Genomic DNA, 24760 nt, shown 5'->3' with positions numbered 1-24760 from the left:
CAGACACCGCCTAAATCTGCCCAAAAAAGCAGCCCACAGCTGGAACTTCGATACCAGCCCCTCAGCTATTGCTCGAGTGCCCGCCTTACAAATCCAACCCTGGTGACAAGCTTGTCTACTGTTATGCATATAATCCTCATATGTTTCAATCAACATCAATGTATTATGGCACGTAAGAGGAAAACTTGCGACCAGAGGTCCCTCAGCATTGCAATTCATTCCAGTATACCAATTTAATTTAAAAACGTCTGTGACAAAATCGCCAAGCGCATTCACTTCACCTCACATAGCCTCAACATTAAGATCCATCACACTCAACTGAAAATTAACATGAATTATATGTGACGAGCTTGTCTATTGCTATACATCCAATGCGATATGTTTCAATCGGCAGCAACGCAATATGGTACGTATGATGAAAACGTTTAACAATCAATCCTGCAGTATTGCAATCTATCATCCAGGGTCCTCACAAGACTCCTTTAATCATATATTTGTGCAGCCCCCAACAGAGAATAAATAATCATACCAGTAGGAGATAACAAAATGAACAAAAGCTAAATCAAAATAAGAGTATTGCTATTCCTATAAAAACATTCCAAACGAAGTTCAGCCTACCATATTAAGGACACAGAAGCATCAATGGTCCTCCTTTCACATTACGATTTATGTTAGACTGCAAAAAAAGTTTTTGGCAGCGTTGAGTAAGATAAATGCTTTTGCACTTTTGAGGCGTTGTTGCCCGACTTTACTACACACTCACCCTCAATTTCTATGAGTATCCCTGCATTGTACCTAGCCCGAAGGTTTTATATAGAAAGCAGAGATGTCAACTCATTGGATGACTGCTTTCGAGTCCCTAATTCAATAACGGGGAGAGCTCTGAGTCAGGGCCAAACAATGGAGGAGATCTCTGAGGCCGAGTCTGATTCTGAGATAACATTTGAGGGAGAGGAGCAGAGAGCAGATTCTGGAACTGATCTTTCCTTCGAAGTTACTTCCGATGACAATTCATCTTCCAGTGACCCTCAGGAACATGCCCATGGCAGTCATGATGTCCCTTTGCAAGCAAAATCTGCACACTGGAGAAGCAGTAATAGGGTAGACAACAACAGAATGCAAGAAGGTACTTCAATGAGTACAGGCAGAGTTCTCACTTGACAGATTCCTAGTTTAGTTCAGCCACAAATTCCCTTCTGTATGAAAGGTGTCTTGAGGAAATTATTCACCAAATACATTTGCCTGCCGAACAGTTTTTGACGGATCATGGAAGCACCGTATCGCCGACGACTAGGGCATACCTATGAACTCCTACTTCAGTTGGGGAGTTGAAAGAAATGTTGGGGCTAATGCCAAGAATGAGAATAGTGCATAAAGCAACCATACTGTCCTACTGGTCTACTCATACAGTTTGGGCAACACCCAGCTTCTCTCCAATCATGACCAGAATCAGGTTTTTGATTTGACTACATATGCAAGTTCTTCACAAGGAGTCTCACTGTCCCGGGCTTGATCAATTTCTGTTGCGGGCACTAGAATCAGCCACACAAAAGAGATAACCTATTTATCGTAACATGTGCAGGAATGATGGGTGGTAAGAAATTTGTGGATCCTGAAAGTTTTCCTCTCAGAAATGTGAGGAAAATGCTTGATTTTAGGCAAATGCTAAGGTTTGGAAGGGCTTCTGGGTAAAAAAAAACTTTGTGAGATCTCCTCAAGTAAAACTAAACACACAGTACTCAACTCCCAAGGAGGGAGAGAGGGGGGGTCCTAGGGAGAATGTTTAAAGACCCAACAGTTTTAATCCCCAAACCTACTAATACAAAACACAAGAAAACTGATGGTCTAAGTGCAAAACAACAGAAGGTATATGTAACCATAGACACAGAACAGAAGTAAGCCAAACAACCCACATTGAATGTTTCATCAAACTAGCTGTGAGTGAAAATGAAAGGTTAATAGAGTCTTTACGACTTCATGTCAGGAGAAACCCTGAGGAGGGCAGAAGAAAAAGGATTTCCATCAACTGCCCTTGGTGGCCAGTGTCATCATTTGGAAAACCAAAGTCGAGAAGGAGGCACCGCCCTCACCGTCGGTACCCCGGGTATGTCCTCAGGACATACCCGGGGTACCGACGGTGAGGGCGGTGCCTCCTTCTCGACCTGAGTCAGAGCCAGGTGAGGTGAGGCTTTCTATCTCATACAGGATAGGTATGAAGTTTCAACCATCCTGTATGGAGGTATTGTGATTGGTCACATACATTTAACACTGTGATATTTGTTCGTTTTTTTATTATCACCATACTTAATGCAGTAGCAAAATTGATTAGGTCCTGAAGAAAGCCGGAGTTCTTAGATCCATAGCGGCTGAAACTAGTAGACCACTTTCGGTAGATTTGTTCAAAACCGACACTGTATTTTTTAATAAGTCCACCAGTGGTCATCAATAAAGGGTTTTGGGCCACTGTTGCGACTTTTTTAATTCACTCACATTTATATTCTTTGCACTGCACTTGTCTCCTTGGTTACTATACGCCTAGTCTACCAACATTTGGCTCATTGCCAGAAGAGCTGAGGTGACATAGGGCGCCTTTGGTTTTCCAAATGATGACACTGGCCACCAAGGGCAGTTGATGGAAATCCTTTTTCTTCTGCCCTCCTCAGGGTTTCTCCTGACATGAAGTCGTAAAGACTCTATTAACCTTTCATTTTCACTCACAGCTAGTTTGATGAAACATTCAATGTGGGTTGTTTGGCTTACTTCTGTTCTGTGTCTATGGTTACATATACCTTCTGTTGTTTTGCACTTAGACCATCAGATCTCCTCAAGTCACATCCCCCTCGGCTCTCAGGTTGGCTAGTTTTCAGAAATGTCGGAGTTTGATGAGTTTCTCTGGCTGGTGGCTGAGCCGAAGCCCAAAATCCACCACTATGCTCACTGGAAAAAATAGTTTGGTTTTGAGTGGAAAAATATGATCTATTCATGTTGCCTCTAGGGGCCGTTCCTGTTGCAGGTACTAGGCCCGCTCACACAAGTGGGGGTAACATTTTTATTGAGATATGTGTGGATACTGTTTTGTAGGAATTTTGTGGATCCTGGCACATACCAGAACTTTTCCTTACAGAAATATGAGGATAATGTGTGTTTTTAGCCAAATAATGAGATATTCTGGGTAAAAAAGTGTTGTGTGATCCACACATGTCACACCGCTCAGAAATCCCCTGTGTGTCTAGTTTTCCAAAATGTCTGGGTTTGGTAGATTTCTCTGTGTAGCGAGGCAGGGTCCAAAATCCCCAGTTACCCACATCACAAAGCTGAGAGATTTTCTCTCACACATTTATTCATGTTCTATGTATGGGAGTTTTCCATTGCATGCACTAGGCCTAGCTACACAAGTGAGGCACAATTTATATCAAGAGAAGTGTGGGGATGCTGGGTGGTAGAAATTTCTGCAGCTCCTTGAACTTTTTCTCACATAAATGTGAGGTAATATGTGTCTGGGGCCATGTTTGAGGTTTGTAATATCTTCTGGGTAAAATAAATTATTGCGATCGGCAAAAAGCACACAACCCTGGATTTCCCCGAGTTAGTTTTTGGAAATGTCTGAATTCGACAGGTGGCAGCAGAGCTAGGGTCCAAATTCTGCAACTATGCACGTTGAAATAAAGCATTAATTTTGTAGGGTGACATGTGATGTCGCCAAGTCACGCATTGAAGCATTTTGTGCTAGGTCCAGCCACACAAATGGGGTACCATTTTCTATCTTGAGATATATGGGAACACAGAATAGTAGTACATTAGCTATTACCAATTGGATTTCTCTGCATGTTTGGCTTCCAAATGTAAGCCAGTGTGCAAGAAGGAAAACAGAACATTCTGAACAATGCCCTCTAAATGAGAAGATTGTATGGGTACTCCATATTGGAAGGTGTACAATAAAACTCAGTGTCTTGAGTACATTTCAGAAATGCATAGAATTCCTGCATACCTATTTTTCATTCATTATGTTTTTTACCATTTGAATTGCTCTGTTGTCTGTACAGAAAACTCATTTCAAACTGTAGTGCAGTTGTTAGTTTAAGGTATCGTCATTTTAGGGAACATACAACCCTTATATATCTATGCGACCATAAGGGCATATCACACTTAACAGTATATTGCTTTTGTAAATTGGCCCTCGTGACAAAGATATACAGATTAACTCTTCACCAGTATTTGTTTTTCTACTTATATTTTTTTTAACAATTAGTTTCTTTGAAAAAACCCTTGAGGGATGTGCACAAACAACCCCTTGCTGAATTCAGAACTATGTCTTCTTTTACAAATGTATAGCTTTCCATGATCATCCATGGGTTTCACACTTCGTCATCATCATTATACTTTATTCGGTTTTTACAGTTAAATCAATAAAAGTCAAGCAAGCAGCAATAAAAACTCCAACAAATATACAAACAACAGTCAAATAAGACCATTATGGACCCATCAACACAGAGTTAAAAAGGTAGACCCCACTGTCAGGGTTAATCACAACTGGACCTAAGCCTGATAGCGGCCCTTATTAAACTAAGCATGTACAGTACTGAATCACTTGAAAGAAGTTGTAAAAAGATAAAAGCAGGTCTGACCCTCTTAAAACATGTTTTTTTAAGAATAGGAATAATAAAAGACTTCCTGGGAACTTCATAAAAACTACAAAACTGTAAAAAGTGTGACATATCCTGTGGACACTGTCTGTCTCGGCCACAGGGTGTGAGACAGTGCCCTCTTTGGGCGCAGCTTCATTGGGCCAAAAGGTAATGAAAGAGATCAAGCCGAAATCTGGTCAGTAAAAAGCAATCATGATTGCTTTTAACCCATAAAAGATATGGTTCATTAGTTGGTAGTTTTTAATACAATGTACCTGCGCACGCTGGGCTTTCTCAACTCAATTTACTCTCTATCCCAAGTACGCCTTTTAAAGAAACACTCAGCCTCGTTAGATCCCTCCTACCAATCGCTTGTGGATTGTCAAACAGGTCTGCCCTTCCTAAGCTGCTAAGACATTCTCTTACATACTTTAGCCAACAAATACGATTAACAAAATCAAGGGAAAGAGAATCACTTAGAATGCCCTTGCTAAGGGCATTTTCTTTCTTAATCCAAATCTTTATCCACAAAGCTAGGGCTCAGAAAGTCAGCTTTTCTGACAGAAAAGCAGCCCCCAATTCTTCATGCACTACATACGAGGGGATACTCTGCAGTAGGGAGAGTACAAGTCTCAAGAAAGAATTTTCAACAATTTGCAATTCTCTTGACCAGTAAAATCCCATATCTTGCTCCTGTAGATGACCTTCGAGATATATTTGGCTCTGTAGATCTGCAAAAGAGCCCTGATCAGTTTGCCGTCTATTATAGAAGCAAAATTGAAAACAGCAGCAGTCACTCTATCCAGGTCCGCATTCTTACGACTGATCAAGGGGCACCAGCTCAGGGCATCATCAAACACGAATCCCAGGTATGAAAAAACATTTGACTCAGGAATTGGCGTGGTTCCTACCTTAAAAGTATAGGGCTTAGCTGTAAATGGTCCTACCTGCATTACAAACAATTTTCTGTGGTTAACCAACAGGTCCAGCTCCTCCATATAATGCCCCTAGCTGTCCTCGCCATGAGGACAGCATCATCGGTGTACAGGAGGACCGACAGACCACGCTTACCCACCTGGGGGCAATCAGCTTTTGAATTCAAACGGACCTTCTCCAGGGAGTTATTATATAAGTTAACAAGCATTTGCAATGCAGTCAGTCTCGCCTTTGGTACCTTATATGTATTTAGCTATGCAGCACATTAGCCTGGGTGCTGAAATATCTACTGTTCTTTAACATAGAGAGAAACTAAGCACCAAACTGCGTGACACACCAGGAATGGGAACACATGGAGAGAAATATTGTCTTTCAGCGGGAAATGGTACAGTCCAAAGCTCTGTTTTTTATATAAAAATAGGGCCTTCTGTGGTCATATCACTGAAAATACAAGATTTGAAAAAATATATTCTTTTCTATGGGTGCTCGTGAAAGACAATTTCTGTGGACTGGAATCTAGAGAATGCTAAAGTGATTCTGGTATTTTACTGACCACTGCTGGTCATTTTCTGGTCATTTTCTATCAAGAAAGTTAAATAGAGGCAGTTGCCAGAAAAATTATAAAAACAAAGTCCCTGTGCAGAAAGCAATTCTGGTATTTTACTGACCTCGACTGGTCGTTTCCAAACAGGATACTTAAATAGAGGCAGTTGAACAAGCAGAAAGCAATTCTGGTATTTTACTGATCTCTACAGTTTTTTTCTATCAAGACAGTTAAATAGAGGCAGTTGAACAGGAAAAAGTCCCTATGCGGAAGCAGACAAGTCCTAGGGCTGATCTACAGAGCCCACAAAGTACATGCACATATAAGTATATACTGAAGTATATACAAGAGGTCTCAAACTTTCTAAAAAAGGAAAGGTGCCAAAATACACCCCTGACGCACCCCTCTCCTGGTGGAAAACATGCGGCTCACTTTGAGATCTTTTGAGTAACGGACGACCGCGTTTGAGTCTCTGTGGAGGTCCCTTAAAAACGCAACAATGTCATTGTCAATACCAATGGATAGCATCATCGGCCATAGCTTTGATGGGTTTCACACTTGTTTCCACCATAACCTGCAGATAGGTTGAAACCACAAACAAATAGGAAAAATAGACTATCTTTCAAAAAAATGCAAAAACTGATAAATAAATTGGGGTTTTGGTACACTGTGTTTGTTCCTGAAAGCCATGTCGACGAGCCTAGCATAGCAAACCTTTTGTTGATGCTATTTTAAGGAAAAAAACATGCACTTTCTTGCTCAGCCCTTTTCCCCATTTTTCTCAAAGAACCAAAATGTTCCTATATTTTGTCTATTTTCTCATGTTCCTTCCACTGTGCCTTTATAATTCTAAGGATGTTGGTAAAAAAGGTTGCAACTTTAGTGTGGCTCCTTTATGTGGAAAAAAGATAAGCCCGAAGTATTCTAAATTAAAAAAAAATGGGCTCAGCACTGGGGATGTAAAGGCAGTAGCACGACAATAAGAAAGGATGCTCTGAGTGTGTTCTGCCTGGCCAGCAGAAAACTGCTCAGTCATGCTGGGCATGCAGATGCCTGTCATACCATGAAAGTAGCAATGGGTGTGGGAGCTTTCAGGATTAGTAACTGACAAAGGGAATGCTTTCCCAGTGCTTAGTGTACAGTGATTTCTTCCATTGGCAACAACAAGTTGTAAATCAAGTTTATTTGATGAGCGCTGTGACTATAGACAACAGTTGGTGCATAGCGTGCTTCGTGTGTGGTTTTTCATAGATCCACCTGTGAAGTTAGACTTGAATGCTAGAACATTCATCAATACAATAATCTACATGAAATTTCTTGGCAGCATAAGGGGCAAAATATCCTAATGTCCCCTATTATGATGATAAGTACAAAGCACCCAGACACCATTATAGAGTTCTCTTACTGTGCCACCTCAGGATTTCCGAACTGTGCTTCCTTCAACTCTATCAAAACCTACTTGGTTGACGGATACGTTTTTTTAAAAAAATTATAAAACTTTATCATTTGTTATATTATATTGTCTTTAGTTTCTGTGCAGGATTTTCACTTATTTTCTTTTATTAAAATTACACTGAAAGAAATATATTTCTTTTTGAGACTTCAACAGTTTTATGCTCTTTGTTGAACCCTGACACAGCAGTTGCTGTAGTTGCCTTGTGATTCAGAAAAAGGGGGGTGGTGATGGACAGAGCATCTGAATTAAGCAGAATACTCATACCCAGTCAACAGATCAGGGCTTGATCCATCACCGTTTTCTAGCTCACTGCACCATCCCAGCTCAGAACCTGGCTACATGCAAATTAGTCTGTCCCTGGCACAGTGCATCATGGGAACAGGGCAGACCAAACTACCAAGCCAATTCTTTTACTGGAAAGGAAACAAGCTTCCGGGGACCGGTTTCTGGCATTACAGCCGTCTTCGGCCCGGCTTGCTTGAATCCTGATGGTGCAGTGAGCAAGGGACTCATGTCTGAGCATACCCTACCACGCTTATGGTGGACAAAACGATTCAGAAAAAGGGGGGTGGTGATGGACAGAGCATCTGAATTAAGCAGAATACTCGTACCCAGTCAACAGATCAGGGCTTGATCCATCACCGTTTTCTAGCTCACTGCACCATTTCAGCTCAGAACCTGGCTACATGCAAATTAGTCTGTCCCTGGCCCAGTGCATCATGGGAACAGGGCAGACCAAACTACCAAGCCAATTCTTTTACTGGAAAGGAAACAAGCTTCCGGGGACTGGATTCTGGCATTACAGTCGTCTTCGGCCCAGCTTGCTTGAATCCTGATGGTGCAGTGAGCAAGGGACTCATGTCTGAGTATTCCCTACCACGCTTATGGTGGACAAAATAATGTTGCCTTGTAACATTCTCCTAAGCAGGTAAGCAGGGGGGATTTTCTGGTACTCTACCTGATCCTAAAATAGGAGCTGTTTATTTACTAAACAAAATAGCTTTGTTATAGATGGGAGGTGCAATAGCTACAATTTGAAACTAAATAGAATGATACCGTTCAAAGTTGTCAAGCGAAATGGGAATTTAAACATTACTGGGGTAGTAGGTTTTTGTGTCTATTGTGGCAAATGTAACCCAACTGGCCAATGTTCTCTTTATTTTATAAACACTACTGATCAATTGTTCTTTTTTATTTTTTAAAGTCATATTATAATTCAGATTTCACAATGAAACACTAACTAAAGGGTTTATTTACAAACCGCTTGTGCTGCCCATGCATCATTTTTAATATGGGAAAAATTGAGGTACCGTCAGCAGGATTGGGAAATAAGTGTTCTTTGGGGATTATCATGGGATGTTTTTTTCAAGCATCAATTTTGATTTGGAATAAATGGGAAGCTCCATGGTACTTTAAAAGCAAATGAATTAAAGAAAGGCTGTAAATGAATTCTTTCTAAAACATATTTGGTCGAATAGCGGTCATTATGACAAATTGGTTTTAGGTGGATGCTTTGACATAGCAGGACAGAGATTTAGCAACTTTTATGAATAATACTTTATGCAGTGCTGATTTTGAATTATTTTCTACAAATAATTACTGTAAAGTGAATACGAAGGTGATTTCACCTGTCGTAGGACTTATCTTTCGTGCTTTTTGGATTTTTATTGATGAATAGACTCAATGGGCTTTGGGGGGCAGACAACCACAGGGAGATCTGCCCCAGGGAGTTTGGGGTATCTTTTGACTCTTTTTGAGCTGGGCTGGGCTGTGTTGGGCTTTATGGCCCTGCTTATATATGGTCATTTTTATAATTTCTGTCAACATTTTGTGGGGATGCAGTGGCCGTCAGTAGCAGTTATTACAATTTTATAATTTTTGGTAAATCAGGGTAAGCAGCTTTAGGTTATATAATCTGAGTTTAGCGTCCAAGGGCCTGCTGACACTGGGCGCGCGGGGTTTGGCGTGTCCGGCAAGGAGTGTAGCGGGCAGTGTGGCGGCAGCAACCCTTGATGCTCGCCCATGCATACACTCTACAGCACGCAGGTAAGGGGAAGGGGCCGCTTCGTGAGTAAGGGAGCAGCCCTAAGAGGAGCACGTGGCTCGCGTGCTGAAAAAGTCCCAGCGCGTTGGGCTAGTGCTGTCCTTTATAGACGGGGAGAGGGGTAGGGCCAAGGCCCAAATGTGACATCAGGGGAAGACCCAGGGCGCTTTCAGAACCACAGCCCTGTGGCCAGTGTCAGCGTGGGAGAAGGGGGAGTCCACGGAAGGGAGGGGAGAGAAAATATTTTAACAGAGTTGAGGGAAGAGGGTGGGGAGAAGGCGAGATATGAGCTGTTTACCTCAGAGCAACAGACTCGGGGTATAGTTTGAAGGTAAGCCTGCTGCCATCAATGTTGTGGTGATGGAGGGAGCAGGAGGGGTCGGGGGAAGATGACGGGGGCTGATGGCACCAGGGTGGTGTGGCCCCCGGTGTCTCTGGCTTCAGGGGGTGTCCCGAGAGGGCACAATAAGCAAGGCAATTGGGTCTCAAGTGAAGAAGAGGGGTGGGGACAGAATATATATAGTGGCCGTTTGGGTCAAGTAGATTGTGGGGTGCTCTGGCCAGGGTAGGGAGCCCAGCAATACATAGAGGGTGTGGCTTCAGCCTCAATTGTGGTGGCTTTGGAGCAGGGTAGGGATGTTAGTTGGGACATAACACGGGGGGAGTTCAATAAATAATTTATGAGTGCCAGATCAAGGTGAAGGACAGGGAGTGAGGAACCCAAACGATGGCACGCAGGATCTGCATTTTCTGTTTCAAGGACAGCGCCACCAGGACATGCAGACTCGGGAGAGTCTCATGGGGTTCACAAACCCTGAGGAGAAGAAATGGCAGGGTTTCGGGTGGCCAGCTGGACAGCAACGTGGGATGGCTACAACACTGCCACATAAGGTCTGGGACGGATCAAACGTCATCAGTCGAGGATCGAAGCAGGAGGATTTACTATGGCTCCCTGTCCACCCTCAGAGAGGAGCATCTGTGTGCCAAAAAGGTGGACAATAGGTTTGCTGACAAGGCCACAGTGTCATCTGGGGCGGACAAGAGGAACATCTGTATAACTAGAAAGGTGGATGGCAGGTTTGTTGACAAGGCTACGGTGCCAGCAGGGACGGACAAGAGGAACATCTGTGTGACAAGAAAGGTGGACAACAGGCTTGCTGATAAGGCCACGGTGCCATCAGGGATGGATGAGGGGAATGTCTGTATAATAGGAAAGTTGGATGACTGGTTTACTGACAAGGCCACGGTGCCAGTAGGAATGGATGATTTTGGCAGGGGGCAGGACCAGTTATATTATGATGAAATTCGGGTGGAAGAGGGGAAAATAGATGAGGAGCCACAGGGGAATGAGGAGAGCTGGTGAGTGGAGGGACGCAGGGGGGCTCCCATAACGCCCTTGTTCATAGCTCATGGCAGGATTCTCATAACGAAACAGGGATACATCAGAAAGAAGCAGCTGTTGGAGCTTCTTCACAACTGGTTGGGTGGCTAGTTCCACGGAGGAGGCGACCTTGATGCCAGGTAAGGGTGCTGGTAACAAATGGCAAGATACACAGCAGCCCTGGGGGTGATGGCGGGGTTGTCAAAGAAGGGGTGACGTACGTTTACGTAAAGGACGATAAGTAGAGGACGCAGGGATAACCTCGGATGCACAGGTTGCTGATGCCAAAGCAGGGGTAGGTAAGGTATTCCCGGGGGCGACAAAAAGCAAAAGTGGTGGACACAGTGGCAGGGGTAGAAGAGGAGACACCGCAGGGAAAAGCTGAAGGGTCAGATAATCAAGAGAAGGCAAAGGGGGAGGAAACAAAGACGAAAGAAGGTAACAGGACAAAGATTCAGTGATTGCCATTTATGGGGGTGACCAAGCCACTGGGTACGCAGTTAATACTAGCAACAAAAGTACTGGATAGTGGACGACATAGGGGGACATAGGGGGACGTAGGGGTGACATAGTGGAAATGCAAAGGGGATGTCCTGGGACTTTAATAAAGGCGCATATACTAGGGACTACTGCAAGTTCAAACATGAACAAAGTGTGTGGGTCGACATTTACTGGTCCAATGCTATGGGGCAGGAGGAACCACACAGGGTAAGCAGGCAGGACAGTGGAACCAGTATCACAGGGGTACAATGGTCAGCAGGGTTCCCCAGCGGCGAAAACAGAGGAGGACGGGGGCACACGGCAATATGGGCAAAGGCTCATACGCCAGTTAAGGGTGACTGGCTTAAATAGTAGTTGATGGGCTAACCGAAAAGACAGGCTGCAAAGTTGTTGAGCGGCAGCTTCAGGGAGGGGTTTTGTTTGGGGTACAGGGGCCTCAGAGTCACTAGATGGGCTGTCAATTTGAAATCGGTGGCTACCCAGAAGCAATTCTTAAGGGAGAAACTGGCAAAAGAGGTGCAGGAGGTCAGTGTGGCAGGACCGCTTGGCCAATGGTGTATGCCCAACTTGATTGTATTCCCAATCGCGGTGATGCCGGGAAAAAGAGTAGGGACAATTTCCGGCTTATACAGCACTTTTTACGGCTGGTGGAGAATTCAGACAATGACTTTATGCCAGGTGAGGTGACCTTAGTGTTATATTCCTCAGTAGATTTGGCTATGGCATTGGCTGAACAGATCGAAAGGGGGGCACTCATGTCGAAGTGCGACATTAAGTTTGCCTGTCGGCTGTTGCCAGTTTATATGGAGGGTTGTCAGTTGCTAGGCATACAGTTTGATGGCCAGTGGTTCGTGGATAAGGCCTTACCCAGGGGCTGTGGAATATCTTGAGCCTTGTTTGAGTGATTCAGCTTTTTCGTAAAGTGGGTTTTTATGTTATATACAGGGAGGAAGACAGCAATGCACTTATAGGATGACTTTTTTTGTGGGACTACCCGGTTCTGCAGCCTGTCAGCTCCAGTTGACAAGTTTTAAAGAGCTCACGGGTGACATCAGGATACCACTGGCTCTGGGAAAAACTATGGGGCCAGCAATGGTGCTTTAATTTCTGGGCATTTAGCTGGATTCTATATCTATGGAAGCCCGCCTCCTGGTGGACAAGAGGGTGCAAAGTCAAAGAGATGCAAGTCTTGCTTGGACATTTCAACTTTGCGTGTGGAGTAGTCAGGATGAGTAGGACATTCTGAAGGAACTTGGGCATGTCTTTGGCAGGGCAGACCTTGCCTAAACATCACATGTGTTTATCTGTGGGTATGAGGGAGGACCTGTGCATGTAGGGCAGTTTCCTGAATGATTTTAATGGAATTCTCAGGGTTAGTACACAGGTATGGGAGTGGGATGTGCAGATATACTAGGATGCCTCTGGGGGATAGGATTTGGGCTCTACTGGTAGTGCAGGTGGTGCGCAAAAGAATGTCTGGTGGTAAGGAAGCAGAGGGTAGGAGTATAGCTTTCCTGGAGTTTTTTCCTTTAATTATTGCTACGTTATTAGTGACGTTGTGGGGACAGGAACTGGAGCACAGAAAGGTATTATTCAGAGTGGATAACATGTCAGCCGTGCATGAGGTAAATAGGGAGGCCTGATGGGATGAACAGGTACTTAAGCTGCTGCGAGTATTCATGATGTGTTGTTTAGAGCACAATGTTGCCTTCAGAGCAGTGGCAGCTCGTAGAGGGAGTGCTTTGGGGTGGTGGGGTGGGGGAGGGGCAGGGCAGGGGGTAGTGGAGTCTGACGTATGATGACCAGGAGTAAAGTAAGTAAATAAATAAAACTATTTACCTTGTACCCGCTGCATTGCCAACTTGGTGGACAATGACATTGAGGACGCTTTGTCGAGTTCACAGTGGGGAGCGCTCCATAGGTTGGCCCCAGAGGCAAGCCAACCCAGACTAATTCGGGACACAATCTTTTAAGACTGGGAAGCCATAGAAGCAGCCCAAAGGGACTGGGGGAATAAAAGAAATATGACATTGGACCAATGGTCGTCCGGCTGCTTCTAGCAATCTGTGCAGGGGAACAGATGGGGGTTTGTGATGCCGCCAATTCCGTATCTCACATTTGTGTTCTTTTCAGGTGTGGTAGCTGGGCCGGAAGCAAGTGATTAGTCAATTTGGATCGTGGGATGTTATTTTTTAAATGGGGGAACATCATGAACTACAAAAAGGCAGAGGCGGAAACTTTGGGCTGAATGGACAGCTTTTACAGTCAAATGCATCGAAAAAGTGGTATGTGTTGACACAAATTTTTAATTTGCTTGAATCAGCTATTCAGGAGACACAGGTGTCCTGGCATTTTGGTGTGCATTGAGGAGAAAATGGTTTAGTGGGATGGAAAGGACTTGCACTGTTGAAAGAGATGAAAGGGGACATGATGGAAATTAGCAGGCAGTTTTCCGCAGCAGCATTAGAGAGGGGGAACCAGGCCAGCTGCCATTGACAAGGCCCAGCATAAGTCTACCAGGGATAAGAGGATGTTTTGCAAGGAAGAGAGGTGTGTCAGGGTAGGCCATCCGGAGCTGAAGTTTGAGGTCACATATTTTCTTCAGTAGGGATGGAGTGCATCTATAACTGTACAGATTACAGTTGTATTTGATGCACATTAGAGAGGCCTTAGACAAGGTCCTGACATGGAGCAGAGATAGGAAGGGTTGCTGGGGTGGGGTGCAGAAAAGGGGAAGAGGGAGGCTAGACCTTTTCTGAGTGGCGGTAGGCATTTTGGTTACCATGGTTATACATTAAGTTGATGCTTGTGAACATAGGGGAAGCAGAACAATGGGGGGGTCATAAAGAAAAACCTAAAGAAAAGAAAAATTAAGAGTTTGGATACTTAGATAGTCAGATGATAATAGATGTAGGTCAAATTGTTTATCGTTGTAAGGGTTCACAGTTCAATGCCAGGGTAGGAGTTGCAGTTTCAAGATAAGAATGTTAAAGGGGGTGGTAAATTTAGGGGTAGGGGTAATAGGTGAAGTAATGTATAGGGAGGTCTAGTTTTGTGAAGAAAAGTCTAGGGTTAAATGTTTGTAATGTGCGCCTGTATTCAATAAAACGGTCTTTTTCACACAAGAAGCAAGTATATGGTCTGTGTTGCTTCTAATAGCCAACTGAGCTTTGGGGGCCAGCCGACCGCAGGGAGGTCTGCCTCCCGCGGAGTTTGGTACATGGTGCAGCCCTGGCTGCATTGGGCTTCTTTTGGGCTCTTTTTGGGCTGGGCTGTGTTAGGCTTTACCGCCCAAGTTATAAAAGGCCATATTATAACTTATGTCACCATTTTGTGGTGACACGGTGGCCGTCAGTAGCAGTAGGGAAACTTTTCCACTCACCCATCCCCATATGAAAGAGTTTCCATGTTTATGGTTAAATGAAAGAGGGGTGTCTTTTTGCATTAGAAAGATTGCTGGCGGTTTTCGTGGCGCACAGGTGCACAAAAAGTTTTTTTTATTTCATTGTCACTTGAAGTAGGCACGATGGTAAGCATTTCAGTCGCAATGGTTATACATTAAGATGATGGTTGTGAGCATAGAGTAAGCAGGACAATGAAGGGTGGTGATAAAAATAAACCTGGAGGAAAGAAAAATTAAGAGTTAGGATACTTAGATAGTATAATGCACATGATACCTGCTCAAGTGGCACAATACCTGGGACAAATCCTTAATAACATGTTTGCTAGAGGGATTTTACCCTTCCACTAGAAACTTGCCTTAATCCTCCCACTCTTAAAGAAAGACAATCTGAACACCATGGAACCCAACAACTATCGCCCTATCTCAAGACTCCCTTTTGCCGCCAAGTTGGCTGAGAAAATTATGAATCAACAAATCTCAGACCTCTCTCAACTTGTACAGTCACCGCAACACTGGATGTGGTGAAGTCTTCTGACTTTAGGTTTCTCTGAAATACTTTCCCCCTTGCCGATTGGCTTTCCAATCCCCTTTTTACTTCTCCCCCTCTACCTTCTATGCCCCTTCAGACGTTTTGTCTTTGTTATGTTTTACTTTTCAAACTCATGTTACTGTGTAACACTGCCTTTTCCTATTGGTATTTTAGGCTCCAGTAACAAATGTAATTTTGTAACTCGTGATTCCTCATGTAAAGCACTCTAATACCTCCGGTTCTAGCCAGCGCTATATAAAACTCTTTAAATAAATAAATAAAATCTCAGTATATATAGAGGAAAGCTCTTTGCTGGATGACACACAACATGGTTTTAGAAAAAATCATAGCACAGAGTCAGCCCTTGTGGTAGCGACTGAAGATATATGAGAAGCTCTTGACAGAGGGGACATGGCGGCACTGATCTTGTTGGATCTCTCCACTGCTTTTGATACGGTCAGCCATGAGATCCTAGTTGAGGGTATGCAAGTCCTGGGAATTGGGCGCATCGCATTGAAACTCCTGAAATCATTTTATGGCAAATAGACAACATAATGTGTCAAGGGGCAATTTTGTCTCCAGGCAGTTTTCATTGCCCTGCAGAGTCCCCCAGGGATCAGGATTAAGTCCAAATCTGTTAAACCTTTATGTTACGCCACTTGCGTTAATTATCAAAGACTCCGGTTTTACCTTAGCGTCTTATGCGGACGACACCCAAATTATGGTGTCGCGAGCAAACTGTGACAATAACCTGGGGAGGCTTTCGCTTACGCAAGAGCAAGGTGAGCAACTGGATGGATTGCAACTGCCTGAAATTAAATGCCTCAAAACTGATGTTATCATTTACGGCAAAAACTCCCCTCTTTGGACACTGTCCTGGTGGCCTCCAGAGTTGGACACACTGCCTACACCTTCAACTAAAGTAAAGAGCCTAGGATTCTTGGTAGACAGCGAACTGAAATTCAAGGACCAAGTTAACAAAATTACCTCTGCCTTTTTCAGCTCCCTAAGGCTTATAAAAAAAATTTTAAAAGTCTGACTCCCGAACTTTTAAAAACAGTAACCATGGCTAGAGGATTGACTACTGCAACAGTCTCAACCTTACTCTTGCATCAGGTCTTTTGAAAAGACTACAGATCTTGCAAAACATTGCTGCTCGTTTTATCTTCAAAATTCCCAAATATGAATTGGCCAGAGATGCCATTAGGAAACTGCATTGGTTGCCAGTTAGACAACAAAGTAAGTTCAAAGCCCTCTGCCTGGCATATGAATTCCTGCACGGATTCGGCACAGACCATTTCAAGAGGAAACTTAAGTGGTATGTACCAGCCAGAGCACTGCACTCAGGCTCTGACAGGATCATGACAGTTCCCCCATTTAGGAAGGCCACTTTGGGGTGGGGGGGCGGGGGGGTGGGAAGAGTTTTTTCAGAACTACTGCGATACTCTGGAATGGTCTGCCACTGACTCTGAAAATAGCCCGCTCCCTACTTAGTTTTAGAAAAATCTTTAAAACCTGGCTCTTCACTCGCCTAACCCACCGCAGACACTGTCACTGCCTTAGTCGGATCTCAATAGCCCCAAGATGCCCCTGGGGCATGAGCTCCGCTCTATTAATTACATTTACATGTAGGTTAGAGTGTTTATCATTGTAAAGATTGACAATTCAATGCTGGGGTAGGAGTTACAGTTATAAGATAAGGATGTTAAAGGGGGCAGTACATTTAAGGTTGGGGGTAGGGGGAATTAGGAGAAGTAACGTATTATGAGGTCTAGTTTTGTGAGGCGAAGGCCTAGGGTAAAAGGTTTGCGATGGGCACCTACCTTCAATAGCGGCATTTTTCACTCAAAAGCAAGTATGTGGGCTGTGCTGCTCGTAATGGTCCAATATGAACTTATATTATTTTACTACAAACAACCAAATATTGTGGATTTCCATGCTGAGAAATCTATACAAGGATTAATTCCAAATCTGATTTGTTTCATGACATAAAAGTACTAGAATGATTCTTCCCTTGAAAGAGGATTCACCTTAATTACTCAGGGCTCAGCTATGGAGCACAGTGTATTATCGAAGGACATTTACACTTGCTTGCACATAAAAGTTGCTGCCTGAATATTTATTGTGCTACCGTCCCAGAGTAGGTACAAGGTCCACATTGTCAGGAAGGGAGGAGGTTTCCTATCTGAGCAGGGAAGTGAAGGGGCATTACATCAGAGAGAGAGAGTAGGAGTGTGTATTTATATGATTTACAATTGAGTGTGGATCTACCAAGCATTCTAGGGGGTCATGGTTTTATATTGTTATCTTTTTCCTTGCTGCAAAAGACGCATTGTGTGATTCTGTCTGAGACACAGAGGGGCATATTCTCAAGGACTTATCACTGATTTATCAGCACTTTAGCGCCGCAAAATTGGAGATAGATTTATTACTCCATTCTCAAGCTGGTGCAAACTGCCAATATCGCCAGTTTATCAGCGATAGCTGCCGCAAAAAACATCGCCACAAATGAGAGCGACAACAAACTCTAATGATATGCAGAGTAGGCATTCCCATTCAAAAACACATGAAAACACAACTTCTCGATATTCTCAATGACTAGCCAGATCTGTGATGCAATCCAAAAACAGGCGATAAGGCACGTTAGCAACAGAGATTTAACACCTGCCTTTTACTGGTGTTAAGCAGAATGGCAACCTGCAGTATGAAAGGGAGCCCAGCCCAGAGCCACATCTGAAGACCAACTCGTCATGGAGCAACCGATCTTGCAGCTTGGAGACCCAAGAGGGCCTCAACACCCACCGCCACCACCCCCAGGACTCCCATTCCCCTTGGACCACCTCTCCTGGACTACCACAGAGGCAGTGCAGAACAAGACAGTCGGCCTTCCAAAATCGCACCAGCCTCAGAGACTTATCGCCAGAGGATGTCATTGCCCACTACAGGCTCAAAAGGTCAACCATCCTCCGCATCCTGACCCACATTGAATACAGGCTGACGGTACCAACACAACAGACAACCAACATCCCTCCGCAGACAAAGTTGCTGGCTGTGCTGCACCTGTTGCCCTTTGGTGCCTTCCAACCAACAACTGCCAGAGTCAGAGGAGTCTCACAGCCAGCCCTATCAAGGTTCTTCACACATGTCTTGGATGCCATCATCAGCTTGGTACCCCAGCACCTTCACTTCCCCCACACTGCGCCGGACATCCTAGAGACCCAGCAAAGGCTTCTACGTCATAGCTGGCTTCCCGCACGTGTTGGGGGCAATTGACTGCACACATGTCCTACTTGTGCCCCCAGCCGACACTGCATACAATTACCGCAACAGAAAGCACAAGCATTCCATCAATGTGCAGGCAATAGTGTATCACTGGAGACTCTTCACCAAAGTCGTCCCCAACTACCCAGGCTGTGTGCATGATACCTACATCTTCCAACAGTCCATCATTTATTTATTTTAAATGTTTTGTATAGCGCGAAGAAGACCCTTACGGGCATCAGAGCGCTTCACAAGTGAGGTAGTTAGACAAACGAAGCATTGTACAAAAGAAACATAGTATTTTGAGATAAAGACATATGTTACAGCTAGATTGTTCCAGGTATCCGAAATAATGGTCACGTGAATTTCGTCATGAGTAGAGATTTAACTTCTGTTTTGAAGGATGCAGATGATGGGTTGCGTCTGGTTTCTGGGGGTAGTGCATTCCAAATCCTTGGAGCAATTCCAGAGAAGGCGCAATTATATGTTTTCTTCTTAGCTAATCTTTTGAGGCGTCGGAAGAAGGTTGTTGTCGCTCTAGAGGATCTGTTTCCACATGAGAGCTCCAGTTTCTGGGCCAGGTAACTCGGGGTGTTGTGGTGTAGAGCTTTGTGTGTCATGCAAGCGATTTTTATTTGGATTCTTGCTTCAAAGGGTAGCCAGTTGAGCGTTTTGAAGTCGGGGGAAATGTGGCAATGTCTTTTGAAAGCTGTGATGAGTCTGGCCGCTGAGTTAAGTGATGCTCTTAGCGGGGCAGTTGTCGATCTAGGGAGTCCACTAAGTGTTGCACTACCATATTCTAGTCTGGGAAGTACTCGTGCATGGACTGCCAGTTTGAAGTCATTTGCTGGGAGGAAGGGTTTTAGTTTTCTCAGTGTGTGCATCTGAAAGTTTGCTTCTTTTGCTGCAGCACCGAAATGTTTTTGCACGTTTAGTTTGCTGTCCAGAGTTACTCCCAGTGAATTTGCTGAATCGAATAAAAGAGGTTGGCAATTGAGCGCTGAAAGTTGTTTAAGCCATTCTTCAATGATGTCTGTTTGGTTGGGGGGCGATTATTAGGAATTTGGTTTTGAAGGAATTTAGTGTGAGGTGGTTATCAGTCAACCAAGACTGAGTTTTTTGTAGAGTTGAATTGAGAGCCTTTATGTCGCCCGGTGAGTTTCTCTTTAAATAAAGTTGTGTGTCGTCAGCGTACATGTGAAAGTGGATATTAGATTAATTGAGGATTTCAGTAAGAGGTTTCATGAATAAGTTGAACAGTGTAGGTAAAAGGGAGGAGCCCTGCGGGACTCCTAATGTGACTGGGACGGTCCTGGACAAGGATTGGTTGACCTTCAACCTTTGAGATCTATTGCGGATGAAAGAGGTAAACCAGTTTAGAACTGATCCTGATAAGCCAATTCTTTGTTGGAGGAGGTCAAGAAGATTTTCATGCTTGACAGTGTCGAAAGCTGATGGTAAGTCAGGTAGGATAAGAAGGCAGGCTTAGTTCTGATTTAGTATTTCGAATGCGTCATCTACTATGTGAGTCATGGCAGACTCCGTTCTATGCCCTGCACGGAGCCAGATTGAAATTTATTGAGCAGGTGGAAGTTGGTGATGTGGCTGAGAACACTTTTTTCAAGGAGTTTCGCTAGATTTGGGATGTTGGAAATTGGTCTGTAGTTATTCAGGTCTATGGGGTCAGCCGCCATTTTTTTCAGGATGGGGGAAACTTTTCCCAATTTGAGAATATCCGGAATAACCCCTTGGAGTAAGGAAGCATTGATGGTCTTTGTCCAAAGTGGCACTAGCATTGGTATGAGATCTTTGAGGTAGTTAGCAGGGAGGGGGTCAGAGAAGTGGTTGGAGGGGTTCAAGGACGTGTGCGCTTTGAGGATTGTTTCTTCGCTGTAGGTTGTAAAGGAGGCCCAGGAGACGCTGTTTTTGAGGGCGAGCTTGGTTGTGCAGGTGCTTGGGGTTACTGGTGTGTCAGAATGGGTGATCTTCTGCATGTCGATCTGAGTTAATGAGGCCTTAAGTAGATCTGTTTTCAGGAGTTCGGTCTTTCTTGTGAAGAAGGAAGAAAATTCTTCGCAGCTGGTTGGGGAGCATTGACCATCTTGGGGAGGGTGAGCTACGCCATGAGATTGAGTTTCAACTAGTTCAAAGAGCTTCTTGGGTCGGTTCTTGGCTTGATCTAGCTGATTCTTGAAAAAGTTTGCTTTTGAGTGTCTGATCTTACTGTAGTAGGAGTTTCTAGAGGATCTGAGCAGTTTAAGGTGGTTAATAAATGGTGATGACCTCCATCTCCGTTCAACTAATCTTAAGGCTTGTCTCTCCTGGTTGAGTCTACCGTCATACCAAGGTTTAGAGTCTTATGTAGAGAGCCTCTTCAGTTGTAGAGGCACGGTAGTATCTAAGATCGTGGTCATGGAGTTAAAGTAGTGCTGTGTCAAAGCTTGAACCTCCGTTAGCTCTTCCGGGGGAAGCAGGAGGCAGACATTGGTGGATGAGGATAAATCTGTGAGGGGGCTTTTTAGGTTTCTCTTCCATTCTTTGGGTCTTGTTGGTTGTGCTGAGCATAGTGTAACTGGTACCTTGATGGAGAAGGAGATGGAGTGGTGATCAGACCAATCACAGGGAAGGATTGCGTTAAGCTGAATGGCCTCTGGGTTGGCAATCACCAAGTCGAGGGCTGAGCCTTTGACATGTGTGGGGGTATTGCAGATTTGGGTACGGTCAAGGTCCGACAGGAATGTTTTGAGGCTATTAACTGCCGGGTCCTTAGGATCGTTCCAATGGAGATTGAAATCACCAAGGAATATTTGGATATTTCGATGATCCGAATGTGTGGTCAGAATATCCATGAATTGCTTGATGAAGGTGAGGTTATCGCCTGGTCGGTGGTAAAATGTGTGCAGTGAACAAATTGGTATTTTATTACTACTGATATCTAAGCAAAGATATTTACATGAGGAAAGATCCAGTGAGGGTGAGCGGTTCACTGTGAGGTTGTTCCGGTAGATGCCGGCAATACCGCCACCTGATCTAATGGGTATGTCTAGTCTAGTGATGTCGTAATTAGGGGGGACCAGTATGTCAATGATCGGGTTGGACGATTCATTTAGCCATGTTTCGTTAATGATTAGGAGGTCAGGTTTGTGAGTGAGAATAAGGTCAGCAATGTCAGCAGTATGTGCTGAGGCTGATCTGCAGTTTCGTAGAATGCATTTGAGACACTGCTTGGAGGTCGTTGGGGGTTCCAATGCACTGCTCATTGGTAAGTACCAAACAAACACACTACACACCTCAACTCCACATTCATGCAACTCACAACTGTGGGAATGCACACTTTACAAAATCACCTACAATATGCCAAACAACATGCCCACCTACAAGACACGACAACACAAGTAACTGTGGTAACCGTGGCCAGCCATGTAGACAAACCATCCACATCATGGCACCTCTGCCACACAGTTGCTGAATGTGGGGAGAGGTGGGAACCAAGTCTGTGCGAAGGAGGCAAGTGACGCATGAATAAGAATGTGCAATATGCCAAGTGTGGCGGTGATTTGCTGGTCAGACTTCAGTATGCAGAGCACAGACATGTCCATGTGGACATATACTGCTGGTGTTTGTAGTGTTGTGGACAGTGGACGAAACCATGTTACCTCAGGCAGTAGGGAAGACCTTGGACATGTAGCTGTGTCATCCCCCCCTCTAGGCGTAAGCGGAGTGGGCTGAGCCGGCGTATGCCAGTCCAGCGTAGGAGTGGGAATAAATAGCCAGGGGCTCTGGGCATGGTTCGCTTCCTGGATGGCCACCAAAGTAAATACTGTGTGTGTCTCTGTGTCCGCCATATCCTGACCATAGGACTACACACACCGACCACCTTCAACGGCCAATATCACAGTGTCATTGTCAGGCTGGTGGACATGCGCAGACAGTCCTGACAATGGTGTGACTTAGGAGTGCAAGTGATGCAACCACGCAGCGCACAAAAGTAAATAGGCTCAGGGGGAGTGAGGAGCAGCTGTGAGGCAACTTAATTCACCTGGATGCTGCTCATTTGCCACAAGGAATACATGTCAAACATGAAACACAAAGTCGCACACATCATACACCACTAAACAAATAACCCTGCCAACACAGAATGCAGAGCCACCGATTGATACATATCTCTCTCCCCTATCACAGGTGATCAAGGATATGCACTCTGCCTGTGGATGATGACACCCCTCAGAGACACGAACACCCAGGCCGAGAAGCAGAACAATGCGGCCCACAAACACACCAGGGGCATTGTGGAGCACTCATTTGGCATGTTAAAGTCAAGTTTCAGGTACCTGGACATCACAGGTGGAAGACTCCTGTACAGCCCGGAAATAGTGTGCAAGATAATCATTGCATTTTGTGTGTTGCACAACATATGTGTACGCACCAAAGCCCCATGGATCCAGGTGCCAGATGCACCGGACGATGATGAGGAAGATAAGCAGGTGGACCACACCCCACTGCAGCTGCAGCAGGAATAGCCCGAAGAAACACAGAGCCATATGTATCAACACCCTCATTTGCGATTCTCAAATAGCGATTTTTTAGAAATCGCTTTTTGAGAATTGCAAAAAGGGATGTATGTAAAAAATCAATTTTTTTTGCGATTTCTTAATATTCCTTAATAGCGATTAGCAAATTGCGAATTCGCAATTAAGGAATACTTTACTATTCATTTCTATGGGCCAGGAGGCCCATAGGAATGAATGGGAAGTTATTCTCAATTTGCGATTCACAATTTGAGAATCGCAAATTGAGGAATATTAAGAAATCGCAAAAAAAATTGATTTTTTACGGGTGACACCCTGATGCACCCCAGAAATTTACATGTGTACGTATATGGTGCACATACATGCCCTGAGGTCATGTATGTGCGCCACATGACACCTTCACAAATGGCAAAAAGTGCATTTGTGAAAGAAATCGCAAATTACCACCAACTTCAAGTTGGTGGTAATTTGCAAACTCTTAATGAGAAATCGCATAACTTGGATGCTTCATAAAAAGCGTTTAAGAAATCGGAATTTGCGATTCCTTAAATGCAGTTTAACATTGTGTTCACATGTATGTTGACTCATTGTACAAGTTTAAATACAGACTGCATGACAATGTACTGTTGTATAGCGTTTTAGGACCTAGTGTAATTTTCTCGATTCATGCCCTTATATAGGTATTAAATACCGCATCCTTATATAGGCATAGAAATCATAACCATATTAAGACATAGCTCAAAGAGTCCTAATACGGCTTGGCTACTTCCACTAGTTCCGAAAATCTACAACGATTTCTTGGAAAAACCCGCCTTCAGCAGTCAGGGACTTCCCCCTGCATGAATATTAAGTTATCCAAGAAATCATGGAGTTCTCAGAGAATTAAGTCTCTTATGACGTTATAATGTCCAATCTTACGTCAAGCTCGGCACCTTCAAGATATAAATATGCCCACACTTGTCCAAACAAACACACAGTGGTTTGGAGCAGTTCGACTATCTACTTGCTCGACGCACCCTGCTGCAGCAAGTGCCAAAGGAAGCCAACCCTCCAGCTGACGCACTGAGAGACGCTGTTCTTCCTCCTGCCGAGAAATCCAGCTCCGGTGTTTCCAGGCTACCCTTGCGGGTTGCTGGGAAATCGAGTCATGAGAGAGAGATACAAGACCTCCTACATTCTAAAACCAAGGTACGGAGCTGATTAGACCCTAAGAGATTTCTGGGATTAGATTCTTGGCAAAGAATACTAAAAACTAAGCTACACCTCACTTACTTCTTCCCTCGTACTAGACCTAGGTTATGTAGGCGTATTTTTGAAGCACCAGTTGAGTACTTTTAGTCATTATTTATCACTGTATGTATTTTATGCATTTTAGGTATCTTATGGCTTAGAAACCATATCATGCTTTTACAATATTATTTTATAATACTCTTCGTGCTGTACGCTTTGTACTTTACAGCAAGTATTACAATTGCAGCAGTTCATTTCTTATGCTTGAGAAAGAAGACTGATCAATAAATACCCTTTTATTGAAAACGCCTGTCTCTCTTT

The sequence above is a fragment of the Lissotriton vulgaris genome, chromosome 2_1 (genome assembly GCF_964263255.1).
Source record: "Lissotriton vulgaris chromosome 2_1, aLisVul1.2, whole genome shotgun sequence".
Taxonomy (NCBI): domain Eukaryota; kingdom Metazoa; phylum Chordata; class Amphibia; order Caudata; family Salamandridae; genus Lissotriton; species Lissotriton vulgaris.
Note: the sequence above shows the minus strand (reverse complement) of the source record.